This window comes from Ptychodera flava, chromosome 2, assembly GCF_041260155.1.
Source record: "Ptychodera flava strain L36383 chromosome 2, AS_Pfla_20210202, whole genome shotgun sequence".
Taxonomy (NCBI): domain Eukaryota; kingdom Metazoa; phylum Hemichordata; class Enteropneusta; family Ptychoderidae; genus Ptychodera; species Ptychodera flava.
The window spans coordinates 34,212,828-34,219,396 of NC_091929.1; the positions used below are offsets into that span (position 1 = coordinate 34,212,828).

The 6,569-nt window shown below is 36.0% G+C and overlaps 1 long non-coding RNA gene across 1 annotated transcript; it reads right to left on the reverse strand.

Annotated features, from left to right (window-relative positions):
* Positions 1–597: 597 nt before the first annotated feature.
* On the reverse strand, positions 598–5,702 carry LOC139148088 (uncharacterized). Its single transcript, XR_011555868.1, has 5 exons — positions 5,599–5,702; positions 3,395–3,471; positions 3,052–3,173; positions 2,436–2,535; positions 598–1,090 (listed from the first exon to the last, which is right to left on the reverse strand). It is a non-coding gene; the product is annotated as an uncharacterized lncRNA (long non-coding RNA).
* Between the last annotated feature and the right edge of the window lie 867 nt (positions 5,703–6,569).

The window sequence follows — 6,569 nt, forward strand, 5'->3', positions numbered from 1 at the left end:
GCAACTCTTTCACGATAGTATATAAATATAGCGAGATTTTTTATTCAAAGCACTTAATTTACTACTCATTTACGGGAACACATGTCTTCCTTTCTTATTGATCTATGATTTATCATGTTAATTCTATCATGTTACACTTTGTGAACACGTCAGTCGGCAGCGAATTTTTTAAAGACAGTGACCAAATTTTAAAAACGTAAATGGTAACTTTTGTGCAATTGTATCTCTTTTTGAAGCTGCTCTACTGTTATATGATACAAGGTGATCTCTTGTAAACATAACGACAACGTGAGATTTTGTTGTCTTGTTCAATGCAGACATGGCCTTTCAACACATTGTTAGCTCTTCATCAGAATTTTCTCAATAAAACACTCGATCAGCAGGACCATAACTGTCAAAGTACGTTAAAGTCTGCTATTATTCTTTAATCGTCATTGATTATATGAAATACATTAAAGATTGCTTAAATTGAAAACTGATAACATTTTATTCAACGGATGCTGTAATTACAGAAATTAATATTACCATTGACTGTCAGAAAAACGGCCTATGTTACAACTAGAGCTATCCCATGTTTGGCTGACCGACACAGATTTCTAAATTACATTTTCAATTTATAAAACTTTGTGCAATTTGTTGTTCAAAAAGTCATCAAATATTGTCGCATGAGTGTAAATGACAACACGACTTAGAATTATCCTTTGTACTGCAACAAATATTATATTGCCTTCATGTAACGACATAGTTCAAAATTGTTTCATCATCTGGTTCTATTTGTTACGGAATTCATGTTGAATCGTGACTACATCATCTATTGCTTCTTAATCATTGTGGTAAGGAACTGACAGATAATTCTATTTACGTCACCTTGTTTTGAAAACAAACCTGTCGAGAAGTATAAGTGACACTATTTAGTGTAGCGAAAATAGTATTTTATGTCATGTGGATGTCATTGCGGGAACAGCATGTGCCATAATTGTACCACCAATCAGCAGATACATAATTGGTGCGAACATCACTCCTGCATTCGCATTCCCTGTATTACAGAGGTCTGTGTCGCAACATTCCAGACAAGCTTTCCTTATCACTCCTAAATATTCCAAGAAAAAACATCAGAGACAAAATATTGTCATAATACGGTTATAAAGCCAAGTACAGAGCCGGGAAGAAACGGGTCAACGAATTCAAAATGTACAACGTAATGAGCTGCACCTCTGCAAAATTTGTTCAAATTCAAGGTACTTTCAATTTCCTCAGAAATTCATTGCAATATATTGAAAAATGTTAGTCATCAACTATGCCTCAGCAACATTTGCTAGTTGCAGAATAGGCAAGAAATTTTACATTTTCAAAATCTGGCCATATTATGTGAAAAAAAAAGTTTTTTGTCAAAGTCGAGTGAATACCTTTCCCGTCCTTTCAGTGGGTTGCATCATGTTGTATTTGTAAAGGTTAAAATGTGTACATGTACTATTCATTAGGGGACGTTTCCATCTAAAAAACAATGCATATTCAATGCACATTTACCCCTTGAAATAGGGGTTTCAAGGGGTATGGAGCTCCTAATTTAAGTTATTTGCCATCTCGTAAGCTGTTTGCATAATATTATGTGATTAGAGATAGCGATTAAGTGGGTGTACAGGGAAGACATCTCTGCCTTACACACTTCACTCATACAGATAATCGTTCGCCTTGAACTTCTTTGAACATTGTACCCTAATTATCACAGAATAGGACCTATAAATATACTACAAGCCATATGTTAGTTCAAATTAATAAAAGTAGGAACAAATTCCTATGACCTGAAATGATAATACTGTTGTCAAGGTTTACACGAGACTGAGTTTGTGCCGCTTCACTGTACAATACGTTGGCATAAAGTAGTACCGGCCAAGCTATTGGTATCTGAAGTTGTTGACTTAGCGTTATGTAATGTCTGATTATATCTGATATAACTACTTTAGATTGCATTTTATCAGTGCAGAAAGAGCCCAAAAAAGTGCACAGTTTTTTAGATGCAAGCATCCCGTCATGTTACCCTGTTTATCATGTACTTGCTTGTATGAAAGCGGCGATATCTTGGTGCAGCACCCGTTTATTATTTGCCTTCCTGAAAACTCCCCATGCAGTCTGACTCAGTGGATAATTAGTCTCGAGTAAACACATCTGAGTAGGAATATTACTATGAACCGAGTATCTTAATTAATTAATTAGTTAGCGATATCTGATGACCAGGTATGTTTTAAATTAATGCAGATATTGCGATCCTCATTTATAAATGGGTCTACTTGCTGTGATCCTATTGTTTTCAAGGGTTATATAAAAATAAATGGGCTGACTGTGATAAAATATCTTCATGACTAGCATTGTAACCCTAAATTACAGTGACGAAGACAGTATTCTTATATAAAAAAGGAGCAAAACGTCTTTAGTACCTCGAACTGGACCCTCCTGACATTCACTGAAACACAGTGTTGCATCTAAGCAACTCCTGACAAAAAGTGTCAAAACCCCATTGTCTTCAGTTCGACCAACCTAGGTAATAAAAAAATAAATAAGGGTATGGAACAGTGTGTGTAAATGCACACACACATACATACATACATACATACATACATACATACATACATACATACATACATACATACATACATACATACATACAGACAGACAGACAGACAGACAGACATACATACATACATACATACATACATACATACATACATACATACATACATACATACATACATACATACACACATACATACATACATACATACATACATACATACATACATACATACATACATACATACATACACACACACATACATACATACATACATACATACACACATACTAAGACAAGATAACGTAAGATAAGATGAGATCATACCATAGGTCATATCATATCGAGTCATATGCATATCATATAATTTCATATAATATCACATCATATCATATGGGCCAAAACGCTATGGAGATACATTTAGTAAAATATAATACAACGACATAGAAAGTGGAGTTTGAAAAGACAAAGACCATACTTACACTGCAACGTGGAGAGCTGATAGCAGAAAGACATTCGATGCCGGTGCCACGAAAGTTCGTTTGACAGTCACTCCCATAACAAGAATAGCATTTCAAAGCTACAGTCAAGTTGCTAGACAATCCTGTAATCAAAAAAAAACATTCCAAGGTTTCATGTGTTTGAATAAATAGTTTAAAGTGAAACATGGTGTTTTAAAAACACAGCTTCTCATTCTTCCCGGAAAACATCAAAATGTAAATTCTTCTTCATGCTCTGTACTTCTGCATCAGACCTATTCAAGTACTTTAAGATAAGTGTTCTTTCAGTGATAATTGGTTGTACAAGTACAAGGACACTACTTACCGAAAACGAATATGACTAAAACTATTCGAGACATTTCGATCTTGCAGGATGATCTACAGTATATGTGATGGTATAATCTAAATAAGAAAACAGAGTAAATCGAGATAAAATCCCTCTCTGTCTCTCTGTTAATTGTGTCTGTCTGTCTGTCTCTCTGTGGATATGTTACTTCGGCATTCTAAAGGAAATTATTTTTTTTTATGTTTCAAACAAAGAAAACAATGGCTGCCTACACAACGAGAAAACTACAGGTAAATTTCAGTACATGGTTGTAACAGGGTCTAATCAGTACCTGTAACAGCCATGAAGAAATAACCTCTGTTACAGGACGTGTAAAATTGGTTGGATATCAGGGGTATATGAACAGGTCTGTATCTGGCCTGGTATTAAAGGAAACTTTACAGTGATGTAATTTCTGAGTGAATCCAGCGCTGTGACCTCATGGCTGAAATACTGGTGTACAAACAGAGTTTTGTCAGTGTTGAATTTACAAGACCTGTTACCGGGTCTGAACATTTTTCGGATTTCGGCATGATTATTTTCAAGAAAAAAATGCCAATTTTGATGACATATAATATATAATATATATACCGGAAGGGCAAGGTGTCAAAGAAGAATAACAAAACAGTTTGTGTTGTTGAAGGTGGGATGCGTCTCGGGGACAGATATTTGGACTTTCAAACTTTTCCCATTTTTTTCTGATCAACCATTGTTGAGGCTCATTTTGAAGACCTTGGAGAAAGAAAAACTTTTACCATCTTAGTTTTGTTTGGCATTCGAAAATTGTATTTTACCCTATAGATTTCACACAGGGATGACAGCTATTTTGAATTTCGGTAAATCTTGGGTACTTTGTTATTTGTTTCTCTAGTACTAAAATAACCCGATGTTTATTCTTGATTTTGATAGTGAACGGTTGAAACATTTCTCAAGGAATGTTGAGCAAAAGTTTCAGACTTTTCACTTTCGAGGCGCACACTACTTTAAGAGAATTATTACCGCCCCACTCGGAATGGCTAGGGTATAGATCATCTACGAAGCCTATTCACTACGTCGGTCTAACAAGTCACGGTCCAATAGCCAATAAATAATCTTTGACACTGTCTCACCCCACTCGCACGCAATCCTCCCCCTGCAAAAAAATGCACCCGGCATCGTTTTGTCCCCACGACAACTACACAGTGGTGTTGTTTGCTTCGGAAGTGAGCGTAAACCTTTGGTTGATATATAATTCCGCCCAAGCAAGTGATGTTAAAACTAATTTGCTTTTGATCACGAGCATATCAGCACTTTGAAATCACTCAGACACAGAAGAAACTTTGGTCAAAACTGTGACAAAACTGAGCGACTCAACGTACTCTCCTCAGTTTCACTGGTGGACATATATAGTTTTGAGGTTATAGTTAAAAGATTAAAATTTCCACATGGTCGCCGTCAAGTCTGACAGATGACTTTGATACTGGTGTTAGAGTTTAAGCACGTAACCTAAATTATAGTATGTGGGACATTGGAGTACATGATAATAATATCATTGGCTTGCTGGTCGTTTCATTTGAAGAAAAAAGCGTTGGATCACCAGAACACTTGCGCAAAACGGCATATATCTATCTTGTATATGATAGTTCATGAATGATGGCAGGCTCGTTGGTTTCTTCTCTTCAATTAACATCATCAGCATACAACGATAACAAGTTCCTTATATAAATCTCTCGAGGAATGTTGAGAGTGTATTCCCTTCGTCCTCAATCAAAACGTGAATGATTTGGCACGGCATATATGCAAGTTCGGATTGTATTATTTGCTTTGCTTCTCACAGGTTTAGACCTTTCGAGCTCAAGTTTCTATGTATTATTCTATTGTTCAAGTCTAGCAGTATACGACACAAAACAGTTAGAATCTTGGGTTCTGCTTCAGCAAATGTAACTTTGTCCCCGTATAAATGATAATTGTTAGAAGCTACTCTTGATACCAATATTTGTTAGCCTTTTTCTTCATTTTGATTCCACTTTTGCGTTAAAAATTATCCAGAACCTATACAAGAGAAGCAGCGCCTCAAAGTGAAGGGATAAAATTCAAAGTAGAAAAGTTTAGTCTAATATGTAGCAAGAGCTAACCATACGATTAAAAGAATACCACTTATGGATATTTTAAAATTTCAACTTGCTTGGCAAACATTTTGAGACACGACTCACCGTTTGTCTTACCTTAGTTCTCGGCTTCTGGTGTGCTGCTACTATGGAAAGGTGGACATTTATGCCATCTTATATAGGATAAACTCCAACCGGCCGCCGAGTTCAAAGGGTACGTACCTTAAACTCCTGAAAAATCACGAACTGAGGTTATGATATCATCGTCGATACGATCAAATGTGTACAAGCATTTTTATTTTTTATTTTTTTAAATTCACGATTCAAGAAGACGTGGAAGTTTTTTATCAAATCCTACTTACTTTCTGCTGTAGAGTTATGTATGTTGGTGTCTCAGTTGCCTTTTTCAACAGTTATGACGTCAGCGGCAGGGTTTCGTTTGCCTAGCGTAATAACCATTCGAGATGGCAGTTTATGACCACTAGATGAATGACATACGATTGAGGTGCGCAAAAGGAAGAATAACGGTGACTTAAAGTGTTTTTTATGAAAGTAATCTTACTGTCACGCATGTAACTACTTCTGCAAAATTTCAAATGTTTTCAGTCTCAAATATTCTGGGTAAGTTATTCAGATACCTTTCATAGTTCAGTGGAACTATTAAAACTTATTGAATGGCAGAATGTTTTTAATTTACATATCACTGTAGTATCATGTGGGTATATAATTAAAGACTAGCGTGGATGTAATGCCGAGCAACAGTATCCGCTCTACTAAGTACCAGCTTCCTTCGGAATCCTTTCATGCAGATGTCGAGTGATCAAAATTTAGCCACTCCTAGAGATTGGACTCTGGTTATGACGCAATTGAGCATGCCTTAAATAAAAGCATAAAGGAATCGTGACGCTGAACAGTAGAATGGTTTACAGCAAAGATTAAGATCAAAATTATATGTAATAAGTGTCACTCGTTTATTACAGGAAAAGTATCATAAATACCATTGTCGCTGAGCGCCACACCGTACAATGCTTGTACCGTACTCGGTCAAAAAGAATGTTCAGGTCGACAAACTTTCTTTTGCCCTGAAT